Consider the following 12,786-nt stretch of genomic DNA (forward strand, 5'->3'; position numbering starts at 1 on the left):
GGTCCCACACAATGAGGCCTACTACCCCTCTCCCAGGACTGCTCACGCGGGCCTCGGGAAAGCAGGCTGGAGAAGGTGGAGGTTAGGTGTCTGGAGGAGGGTTGCTGAGCTTCAGGACGCGCCACCGTCGCGGAGAAGTATCCAGACGCCTGGGCGGGAGCGCCCGGTGTGTGGTCCTTTTAGCAGCCACGAGCCCCAATTTTTAGGTTTTTTGTTTTTGGTTTTTTGGTTCTTTTTGTTTTCCCTTTATGAGCCCCATTTTATCTTCCATTTAGAAAGGGAAAGGCGTCCTCCCGTACATTCTCAGACTACGCTTTTTGACTTTTGGTGTTGAAGTTACCCAAAGGCCTATGTCTTAACTCTCAATGGTCGGGAGAATTACTCTAATTAAATTTAGTTGTTTCGCTGTGGGAGGATGGATGGAGAGATACTATCCAGATTTCAAAGTCACTTTTTAAGTCGTTCGCCAGAAAAGCTGCAAGAGGGGGACTTCAAGAGAGAGCAGTTTAGAATCAGGCAAAACTGGATTGCAGAATTTGTGGGCTGAGCAGTATGTGCAGGTGAAGACAACTAAAGCTTTCCTTTACGTTGCTTAAAGATGTGCTACAATTAAGTAGACACCTGGTATTTAAATCACCCATAGACTATGAGAAAGTATTTACACAATTGTAAGTGAGGAACAATCTTTTATTGGAAAGTAATGATAATGAAAGTAGGACTATTTTCAATTCACTCACCTTTTTAGAATGCGGGCTCTCGAAACTGAATGTTTCAAGTACATATTAAATCTCTGCCACACTTGGGTCACTGTGAGAATTAAATGCCACATAGTAAATGTTAGCTATTATTACCATCACGATCATTTACATGTCCAGTTTGACTGCTGAATAAGAGAATAGTCTCGTGGTTAGAGGAATAAAAAAAAAAAACCTCTATGCTGAAATCCTAGCTTGCAAATAGAAACTGTGGTCATTTAACCATGTGATTCATTGTAATGGTGAGAATGATATGCCTTAAATAAGTTAGATCACGTGAAGCTTGAACACTTTCTTAACTAAAGTGTTGCTCTTCGTATTTTCTGAATCTGGTAGTCGTGGAAAGAAATTTGACAGTTTTAAACATTCTCCTTTAGTTATAAGTGATTTTTGAGTTACAGCAGTAAAATTGCCTGAATTAAAATTCATAGGGCCTGAAATAATCTTCAAATAATTAGGTTCTTTTTCAGATAATTTTTTTACTATTGATAAAGTATTGTTTAAAATGTCTTTTAAAAACATGCAGGGGAGCCTGGCTAGCTCCGTTGATGCAGCATGCAGGTCTTGATCTCCGGGTTATAGGTTGTAAGTTAGAACCTCAGGCTGGGTGTAGAGATTAGCTAAAAATAAAATCTTAAGAAAAACAACAGCAAAAAACATATAGTAAGATTAATAAATTTTGGTGATTGTTATTTTGAAATTTACCGTAATAAGAAAGTACAATACCTGATGGTACAGATTGATCTTAATTTTAATTGAAAAATATGACCAGTAAGATACAGAACCTAAGTATGCTTAATAAGATAAAACTTCAATTTGCCAAGCAGAAATGTTGAATTCACTAAAATACATGTCTTCATTTGAGACCTTCCTTTGGTTAAGGAAAATTATAAGTGTTTCAAAGCAACTCAACATCCACTATGATGGCTTTGGTGTTTTTTCAGTAGTGACTTGTATCATACTCGGTGTTCCCTCCATGCAGTACTTAGGGTAGTTAATGCTTTTACTTTGATTGGTCTTTTTACATTTTTTTTAATGTTTATTTATTCTGGTGGGAGAGAGGGACAGAGCTCAAGAGGGGAAGGGCCAGAGAGAGAGAGGGAGGCACAGAACCTGAAGCAGGCTCCAGGCTCCGAGTTGTCAGCACAGAGCCCAATGCGGGGCTCGAACTCAAGAGCTGGAGATCATGACCTGAGCCGAAGTCTGACGCTTAACCATCTGAGCCACCCAGGTGCCCCTGAGTGTTTTTCTTAGAACGTTAACTTCAAGCTTTTTGTTCTTGATGATTTACTACATGATTCATTTACTGTGGTCCTTGTGAAGACATATTGTTATCTAGAAAATCACAGCTTAGAAGATTTGTGTCTCTTTATTATAGGTTTCTTTTTTCAACATATAATGGCATGGTATGGTATGATCTGAAGACTGTGTATGGGCTTTGCAGTGCAGTTTGTTTTTTGGGTTTTTCCAGCTTAGTTTTGAATCTGAGCTCTAATGCTTTCTGTGATTTTAGGCAAGTTACTTGACAGCTTTGGCTTTCTTCTCTATAGAGATAAAGATCCAACTGTTACTGTGAGGATTAAATGAAATAATCTGTATAGCTCTCAAAAAGCATAGAGGTAAAAAGAGGTATTATTTACAGGGTAAGAAATGGGTAGATACCAAGATTATAGGCAAGTTTATAGAAGAGGGCAAACCTTAAGTAAAAGAGACATTGTGAACACTAGCTTTAAATTTGTTTAAGTGAAAAGTTAAAAATAGGTTATTGTTTATACATATTTGCATACATTTAAATTTTTGACTTAACACATTATAACTTTCCAAATCCACCTTTAAAAAAATAAACTGTTCTATCAAATATTTGTGAACTAGGAGTCTTGATTTAATTTTTGATACCACTGATTCATAGTAATTTTATATACATCATAAAAGGAGCATAAAAAGAGCATTCATTTACTTTAAAAGACAAGAATAATTTTATTTTCTAAAGGACTTTTGAGCAACATTTTTTAATGTTAATAAGTTACAAGATCTGGCACCGATATTGAATATATTTCAAGATCCTTTAAGTCTTAGGATGCTAACAAGGTACCTAGAATTAGGAAAATCTTTTAAGACTAAACTAAAAGTGGTTTCATCCTTCAGTTACCCTGTTTGGGGATTTATTCTCAGGCAATTGGTTTTAACAGATACATGTTAGTATGCAAAAGTCTTTAGAGGAAACTCAACAAAATAATCAGTTGTTAAGACAGAATTACCTCTAAAGTTTCGAATAAAATTCCTGTTGAACAAAATCAAAACGGTATCCCAAATAAGGTCCACAGAGATATGAGTGACTGCAGTCTGAATAGTCTTTTCCTCTCTGCCATGCATTCAATATTTATAAACAATAAAATTCCCCCTTTCCCTATAAAACATCAAACTTCTAATTTAACAATTTTCTTCCTAATCTTTGCTTTTGATATAAGGTAAAATCCACTTTTCTAACATGATGTGAAACATTCTAGAAAGCAATTTGCCAGCAAAATGTGTGTGCTCTGAACTCCAATCATAAACTGTGTACACATGTAATACTTTATTCTTTGTTCTCTTTATATAATCCCAATACTATTTGCTTAAGAACTAACTTTGTCAAATCAATTCCATGATTTTATAGAGGGTGTAGTTTGGGGAGGGGGACCTTTATTCTCAAGCTTTTATGGTTACAAAAAGTGCCCTGTTAGTAAATATTTCATGGGAGAAATGTACTTTACTGGAGGTCTTTGTTTTAGTAGTAGGTATAGAATGTGAGTTGAAACAAAACCTTAGTCCAAATCCCTGATTTGGACTGAGGAAACTGAATCACACGTTAAGTCATCTACCCCTGGACACATGCAGTTATCTGTAAAGTCAGTCCTGATCTTTAGTTTTCTTCAACTGAGTCAATTGATGGTTCTACTGTACTAGGCTGGTTACGGTTGTTTTATAATAAAACCTGCATAACAAAATCTAGTAGTTTTCTTTATGTGTAGAAAAAGAAAATATACATTGAATACCTTCTCATTACAGAAAAAATGCTGCTGTGAAGACATAATTATAGCTCTCACACAAATGAAGCCTATCATGATTTAGTGTCCCCGAAAGGAAGAACTTCAGTGGACAAGAGAGGGCATTTCTGGAAATAGTAGAATGCTTGAGGCCTGAGTTTAAACTTGAGCGACTGCCTGAAGGTAATACTTTTATTTCAACTAATTGAAAGTAACAGCTGTGTAAAAGTTTGTACCTATTACATATTAATGAAAAGTCAAATTGCACTTTGTATATAGGTATTTCATTCTATTTGTATTTACCAGTTGGAAGAAAGCATTTTATACCTAGCTACTTGATATCTTCATCCTTAAAAACTTCACTTTGACATAGTTAATTGAAAGCCATGGATGATAATGTCCAGCATGTACTGACATTGAAGTTAGTTGGGAAAATGTCACCCTGCAGTTGTCAGGGTTGAAAAGTGTAATGCAAAGTGATGGGGCAAGTAAGGGAGGAAGGAGTAATACTTTTGCTTCATTCAGATTTTGTCTTTTGAAAAGGATGTCAGTAACATAGAAATGTACTTTCAACCTCTGGTTCAGTAGTAGGTTAGTCAATAGATATTGACATCCATTTTTCCATGTAGAAACTAAGTAGTATTTTCCCAATGTAACACAAAAAAACTTCCTTAACCTATCGTGTAGATGTACATACTGAAAGGAAAATCTTGAGTTTTGAGTTCCCAAAAGATAGTATAAAAAGAAATTATCTTTGGCAAAATCTCAGTGTGAGCAAAGCCCTGAAGTAGGTGGTTTATGTTTGACAGTGTTCCTCTGTTAACAACATCTCCACCACCATCCTGTCCTCTTTCTTCATTGCAGCGTTTAGCTTAGACCTCTGCAAAATCCCTTTTACATGTTCTGAGCTTCAAGTGTACTTGCTTTCTCATCTCCAAATTAAACTTTGCAGGGTAGCTGTTCTTAACTTTTCTTAAAGGAAGAAAGCTATCCTTATATAAATTTACACAAATTTGTTAATGGCTGATACTCTGTCCAGAGTTTTTTCTTTTTAACAGAAAATGCTTATTAACTCCAGTGAAAATTTCAGCTAGGGTAAGAGAAAGTAAATAAAATGAAAAAAAAAAAAAAATAGGCCAATAGCGTTAATTTGTGATGGGATCAGGGCAGCTATTAGGAAACTGGGAGTAAGTTTTTAGAATTCTTTCCCCTAAACTATTTGCACTTTGCACTTCTTCTTCCCAAGCTCCACTTTTGAATCTATTTGCAGAATGTTTTCTCAGTGACTGCAGTGCCTGCAAGATTAGAACTCTAGCTTTTTCATGGGATCAGAGATGTTTAGATTGTTTACAGGAGGGCTTTGGAGCTTTAGGGACTGACTCTAATTGAATTTCAACCAAGAAAAGTTGAGAACAATAATGAACAAAGAATTTTTTTTTACCATCTAGAATTTGTTAACCTATCAGAAAAAAGGAAAAAGATTTAAAGCCATGACTAATGAAGGAAGGAAGGAGTTTTGTTACCTTGAAAGAGTTCCTATAGTAATAATAAAGAGTAGGCTTTGGGATCAGCACCTGTTGGCTTGAGTCCTTGCTCAGCCACTTAGTGTATTTGTAATCTTGAGAAAGTTACTTCATTGCCTGAGTTCTATTTCCTTTTATGTAAATTGGAGCAAGTAACTGAATCACTTGCTGGGTTGTTGAAAGGATTGTTGAAAGGATTATATAAAATGACAGATAGAAAACACTTAGCATAGTGTTTTACCATAGTGCTCAATAATTGATAACCTTGAGCAGTGAGCCTCAATTTCCTTTTCTGTAAAATGGTGATAATAGGTTCTACATCACAGAATAGTAGAGTGATTATTAATAATCCTAGCTAGTAATTAAGTATAATAAACATTCAATAGACATTAAATTTTATAGCTATGACAAATTCATAATCTTCATCTATTTTGTCATTGATAGTGCTTCATATTTAAACTCAAAAAACTCTCTAAAATTTTTTTTTTAATTTTTTTTAACCTTTATTTATTTTTGAGACAGAGAGAGACAGAGCATGAACAGAGGAGGAGCAAAGAGAGAGGGAGACACAGAATCTGAAACAGGCTCCAGGCTCTGAGCTGTCAGCACAGAACCTGACGCGGGGCTCGAACTCACGGACCGTGAGATCATGACCTGAGCCGAAGTCGGATGCTTAACCGACCAAGCCACCCAGGCGCCCCTCTAAAATATTTCTTAATATTGATGTCATCATATGTAGCCAGTGAATATTTCAATATATTTAATTTGCTTTAAAAAATTAAATTGTATTCTGGACACCAGTTATTACAGTTTTAATACATCTCTCAGTAGGACTTCATTTTCAGTTGAATCTAACATAAGAATTTTCTTTTTGAATAGTATTCTTTTATTTTTCTACTCTATACATTGGAAGTCAGTCAATAAACAATAAATGAATTAAAAAAAATTTTAATGCTTATTTATTTTTGAGAGAGAGACAGAACGCAAGTGGTGGAGGGGGTAGAGAGAGAGAGAGGGAGACACAGAATCTGAAGCAGGCTCCAGGCTCTGAGCTGCCAGCACAGAGCCCGACGCAGGGCTTGAACCCACGAACTGTGAGATCATGACCTGAGCTGAAGTCGGACACTCAACTGACTGAGCCACCCAGGTGCCCCAACAATAAATGAATTTTAAACATTATCAGGATAATCAACTTTTAAAAACAAAATTCTTAGAACTGGATGGGATCTTAGGGATCATCAGGACCAACTCTTCATTTTAAAGAACTAGAAATTCAAGTTCAGAAAAGTTCAGTTTGGATATTTTTCATCAAATCTAGACTGACTCTATGTACTCTACTACATTTATGAAATGTGTAAATTTTTAATACTGAAATGAGAGTCTATTAGGCATCTTGAAGTATACAATTTTAAAATTTTTTCAAAGACTATATAGAAAAGTATATTTAGAAGTTTAATACTGGGGCACCTGGGTGGCTCAGTCGTTTGAGCATCTGATTTTGGTTTAGGTCATGATCTCACAGTTTGTGAGTTCAAGCCCTGCACTGGCTCACTGCTGTCAGTGCAGAGCATGCTTCAAATCCTTTCTTCCCCTTTCTGTCCCTCCCCTGCTCACCCTCTCTCTCAAAAATAAATTAAACCTAAAAAAAAAAAAAAGTTTCATACTAAGCCCAGATAAGTTTTGATTATATCAATTAGATGACTGGTGTTTAACAGATCTTTGCCCTAAAGAATTTGGGGCACCTGGGTTGCTCTGTCCAACTCTTGATTTCAGCTCAGGTCATGATCTTGTGGTTCATGGGTTCAAGCCCCGCATTGGGCTCTGCGCTGATAGCACATAGCCTGCTTGGGATTCTCTGTCTCCCTCTCTGCCCCTCCCCTGCTTGCATGCTTGCATGTGTACGCTCTCTCGCTCTCTCTCTTTCTCTCGGTCTCTCTCTCTTACTCAAAATAAGGCTTAAAAAAATGGGGTGCCTGGGTGGCTCAGTCGGTTTGGGGGTCCGACTTCAGCTCAGGTCATGATCTCACAGCTCATGGGTTTGAGCCCCATATCAGGTTCTATGCTGACAGCTCAGAGCCTGGAGCCTACTTTGGATTCTGTGTCTCCCTCTCTCTCTGTCCCTACCCTGCTCATGCTCTCTTTCTCTCAAAAATAAAATAACCATTAAAAAAAAAAAAAAAAGAACCAACAGGTTTATATTTAGATAGGTGAAATTTTGGCCTTCATTTGCATGATTATAGGTAGGAAAAATTATTTATTTAACACTGAACAGTGTATTGGGAACTGCATGATACCCTTTGCATACATTATTTTATTTAATCTTTATAACAACCCTGTGAGGTAGATGAATATTATTCCTATTTTGCAGATGAGAAAACTAAAGCTCAGGGTGGTTAACTAATTTGACAAATAAGCGTAAAGTTGATTTTCAAATTCCTACCATATAACTACGGAACAGTTCAACTATTTTATACAGTTTTACTAACAAAACTCTGTTTTTATTTGAAAATTTAATGAAAATATATTTTCTTGTATATCCTAATTCCAACATTGTCCAAATTGTGGTAACTTAACCTAAAGTTTCAAGATAATTTTGGAATTCATGTACTGTTATTTGTTATTGGCTTTAGTTTACATTCTGCTTTTTTTTTTTAAACTAAAGGACTTTATTTTCTTTAGTTTACATTCTGCTTTTTTTTTTTTAAACTAAAGGACTTTATTTTTTTGCATAGTTTTAGACTTACGGAAAAATCAAGCAGGGTATACAAAGATTTCCATATTCTTACACCGCCCACTTCTTTCCTCTACCTGCTAGCACGCAGTTGTCTCTGTTGCTAGCATTTCGCATTAGTGTGGTACATTTCTTTCTTTTCTTTTTTTTTTTTTTAGGTTTTATTTATTTATTTTGGAGGGCTTGAGCTCACAACCCTGAGATCAAGAGTTGCATGCTCCACCTACTGAGCCAGCCAGCCAGGCACTCTTAGTGTCCTATATTTTATAAAGTTAATGAACCCATATTGATATGTTATTATGAACAATAGTCTAGTTTACATTAAAGTTCACTATTTGTGTTGTATATTTTTATAGATTTTGACAAAATCCATTTCAAAATGTCATGTATCCACCATCAGAATTGTTTCATCACCTTGGGGCGCCTGGGTGGCTCAGTCGGTTAAGCGGCTGACTTCGGCTCAGGTCACGATCTCACGATCCGTGAGTTTGAGCCCCGCGTCGGGCTCTGTGCTGACAGCTCAGAGCCTGGAGCCCGTTTCAGATTCTGTGTCTCCCTCTCTCTCTGCCCCTCCCCTGTTCATGCTCTGTCTCTCTCTGTCTCAAAAATAAACAAACATTAAAAAAAAAAAATTTAAAAAAAGAATTGTTTCATCACCATAAAAATCTCTCAACCTCTGGCAACTATTGATGTTACTGTGTCTATACCTTTTCAAGAATGTCATATATTTGGGGTGCTTGGGTGTCTCAGTCAGATGAGCATCCTATTCTTGATTTCAGCTTAGGTCATGATCTCAGGATTTGTGAGTTCCAGCCCCATATCAGGTTCTGTGCTGACTGTGCAGAGCCTGGTTGGGATTCTTTCTTTCCCTCTGTCTCTGCCCCTCCACTGCTCGTGCACTCTCTCTCTCAAAATAAATAAACTTAAAAAAAATTTTTTTTAAATGTCATATATTTGGAATCATATAGCCTTTTCAGAGTGGCTCCTTTCACTTATAAGTATGTATTTAAGGTTTCTCCATGTCTTTTTGTGGCTTAATAGCCTTTTTTTTTAATTGAAGTATAGTTGACATATAATAGTTTCAGGTATATAGCCTAGTGATTTGACAATTAAAAACATTGCAAAATGCTTACTGTGATAAATGTAGGTACCATCTGTCATACAAAGTTATTACAATATTATTGACTGTATTCTCTGTGCTGTACTTTTTATCCTCATGACTTTTCTGTGGGTGTGACTTGTTTTATAACTGGAAGTTTGTATCTTCCAATTCCACATATAAGACAGGTCACAGGGCATTTGCTTTTCTCTAGCTAGCTGTGTATCTTCTTTAGTAAAGTGTTTAATTCAAATATTTTGGCTACTTTTTATTGGGTTGTTGTCTTATAATTAGGATGAAACAGTTCTTTACAGAGTTCGAATACAAATTCCTTTATCAGGCATGTGTTTTGCAAATATTTTCTCCCAAACTGTCATGAGCAAAAGTTTTTAATTGTGATGAAGTCCAATTTGTAGACTTATATTTCATGCTTTTTGAGTCATGTTTAAGATATTTTTGCCAAACCCAGGCACCTGGGTGGCTTGGTAGGTTAGGCTTTCAACTCTTTTTTTTTTTTTTTTTAACGTTTATTTATTTTTGAGACAGAGAGAGACAGAGCATGAACAGGGGAGGGGCAGAGAGAGAGGGAGACACAGAATCTGAAACGGGCTCCAGGCTCTGAGCTGTCAGCACAGAGCCCGACGCGGGGCTCGAACTCACGGGCCGTGAGATCATGACCTGAGCCGAAGTCGGATGCTTAACTGACCAAGCCACCCAGGCGCCCTGGCATTCAACTCTTGATCTCGGCTCAGGTCATGATCTTGCAGTTTGTGGGTTCAAGCCCCACATCAGGCTCTGTGCTGACAGCGCAGAGCCTGCTTGGGATTCTCTCTGTCTCTCTCTCAAAAATAAATAACTAGACTTAAAAAAAAAGATATCTTTGCTAAACCCAAGGTCACAAAGATTTTCTCATATGTTATCTTCTAGAAGTTTTATAGTTTTACAGGCCATGATCCATGATTCAAGTCAATTTTTTTTAATATGGTTTGAGGTATTGGTCAATGTTTATTATTTTGCATATAGCTATTGTTTTAGCTGCATTTGTTGAAAAGACTGTCCCTTTTCTCTTAAGTACCTTGGCACTTTTATCAGAAAGCAATTGACTATATGCATGGAAGTCTGTTTCTGGATTCTTCTATCTCATTGATCTATTTGTCTTTACACTAATACCATACCATCTTGATCATTCTAGCTTCATAACAAGTCTTGAAATCAGGTAGAATTCCAAATCTGTTATTCTTTTCCAAAGTCGTTTTGGCTGTCTTAACCTTTGACTTTTCATATGAAGTTTAGAATCAGTTTGTCAGTTAAAAAAAAAAAAAGGCCTGCTGGAATTGGGATTGGGATTGTAGGCAATTGATTGTAGATCAGTTTGGTTATTTTAACAATACTGAGTCATCCCTTCCATAAACATGCAGTATGTAACTTTTATCCTTTTAGGTCTTCTTTAATTTCTCCCATCTAAGTTTTGTAGTCTTCAGTGCATACATCTTCCATATATTTTGTTAACTTTATCCCTAAAATTTTCATATTTTTTATGCCATTGTGCTATTTTAGGTAGTTGGTATCATACTGTATTTATACAAAATTCTAACTTAGTCTCCACATTGGATTTACTTAAAGCCAATGACATACTTCATTTGATGAGATGCATTATTTTTATTATATGTTGCTGGATTTTGTTCACTGAGATTTTATTTAAGGCTTATTTATATGTTTATGATTGTTTCAAAATACTCTTATTTCTCTTTAGATATGGTGAGGTCAACGAATCAGGAGGTGATTGCCACTGAAAATTAAGATAGTTTATTACTCACAGTTCCAAAGAAGAGGGTAGGCATGCCACATAGGGCCACAAAAGAAAATATCAAGGTCAGTAGCAGGCACAAAGAGAGAAGATATCAAATCCTAGATATCATCACATGATATAATTTCATCTACAGGATCATTCCTGTACCTAAAAACACACCAAAAATTTTTTAAATAAATCTCTAGTCCACATTCATATTTTCCTGACTGCCACATATACATTACACACACACACACACACACATACACACACATGTATATACTTATATATGTATATGTTTTTTTCTTTTTGGTAATAAATTTAAAAAGCTGAGGTGAAATTCATGTAACTTAAAATTAATCATTTTAGATGAACAATTTAGTGGCATTTTCTACATTCACAGTTTTATGTAAATACCACCTCTATCTAGTTCCAAAATATTTTCACCAACCCCAAATAAAATCTTGTGCCCAATTGACAGTTTTTCCCTATACTCCTCCCACCCCCCAGACCTTTGTCATCTACTAACCTGCTTTCTGTTTTTATGGATTTACCCCTTCTGGATATTTTTATATAAATGGAATTATGTAATATATGACAGTTTGTGTCTGGCTTCTATCACTTAGTATGTTTTTGAGATTCATCTATATTGTAGCATGTATCAGTACTTCATTCCTTTTTATGGCTGAATACCATTTATAAGGACATAGCACATTTTATTTATCTGTTCATGAGCTGATGAAAATTAGAGTTGTTTCCACTTTTGGTTCTTTTTTTTTTTTTTTTTTTTTTCATTTTTTAACACTTACTCATTTGAGAGAGGGAGAGCACGAGGAGGGAGGGACAGAGAGAGAGGGAGACACAGAATCCGAAGCAGGCCCCAGGCTCTGGGCTGTCAGCACAGAGCCCAATGCGGGGCTCACACCCACAAACCGTGAAATCATGACCTGAGTTGAAGTCGAAGGCTTAATCGACTGAGCCACCCAGGTGCCCCTCCACTTTTTGGTTCTTATGAAAATTGCTGCTATGAGCGTTCGTGTACAAATTTATGTTTGAACACTGATTTTCATTTCTTTGGGGTATATACCTAGAGTGGAATTGCTGTCATATGGTCATTCTATGTTTAACTTCTTAAGGAACTGCCAAACTTTTGCACAGCACCTTCACCATTTTACATACCCATCAGCAATGCACGAGGGTTCCAATTGCTCTATATCCTCATCAACTCTTGTTTTCTTTTTTAAAAAAATATGTGGTTGGGGCACCTGAATGGCCCAGTCAGTTGATCATCCAACTCTTGATTTCGGTTCAGGTCATGATGGCAGGGTTGTGGGATTGAGCCCCACATCGAGCTCCCTGCTGAGCATGGAGCCTGCTTGGGATATTCTCTCTCTCTCTCTCTCTCTCTCTATCTCTCTCTCTCTCTCTCTGTTCCTCTGCCCCTTTCCACCACTCCTACGCATTCTCTCTTGCTCAAACAAAATAAATATAGTTATTCTAGTGGGTGTCAGCTGGTATCTCATTGTTGCTTTGATTTGCATAATCCTGATGACTAATGACCATAAACATCTTTCTTTTTTTTTTTAATGATTATTTATTTTTGAGACAGAGGGAGAGTGAGCACGGGGAAGGGGCAGAGAGAGAGGGAGACACAATCTGAAGCAGGCTCCAGGCTCTGAACTGTCAGCACAGAGCCCCACGTGGGGCTGGAACTCATGAACTGTGAGATCATGACCTGAGCCGAACTCAGACGTTTAACTGACTGAGCCACCCAGTCGCCCCTTCTCTGTTTTTTTTTTTAATCTTAAAGTATCTTTCTCTCCCCCTGCTTTGTGAAACAATAGTTTTGAACGTATATAATCA

The 12,786-nt window shown here is 36.6% G+C and overlaps 1 protein-coding gene across 22 annotated transcripts in view; it reads left to right on the forward strand.

Annotated features, from left to right (window-relative positions):
• CARF (calcium responsive transcription factor) overlaps positions 1–12,786 on the forward strand; it is a 101,640-nt gene that overhangs the window by 350 nt on the left and 88,504 nt on the right. For 20 of the 22 annotated variants that reach the window (XM_042995093.1, XM_042995100.1, XM_042995114.1 and 17 more), the window contains exon 2: positions 3,804–3,964. The gene's annotated coding sequence lies outside the window, so the exon portion shown is untranslated. Of the gene's footprint in view, positions 1–94; positions 167–329; positions 561–3,803; positions 3,965–12,786 lie in introns of those variants that run through there. The other 2 variants (XM_042995095.1, XM_042995094.1) reach the window with 2 other exon arrangements.

The sequence above is a fragment of the Panthera tigris genome, chromosome C1, assembly GCF_018350195.1.
Source record: "Panthera tigris isolate Pti1 chromosome C1, P.tigris_Pti1_mat1.1, whole genome shotgun sequence".
In the NCBI taxonomy this organism is placed as follows: Eukaryota; Metazoa; Chordata; class Mammalia; order Carnivora; family Felidae; genus Panthera; species Panthera tigris.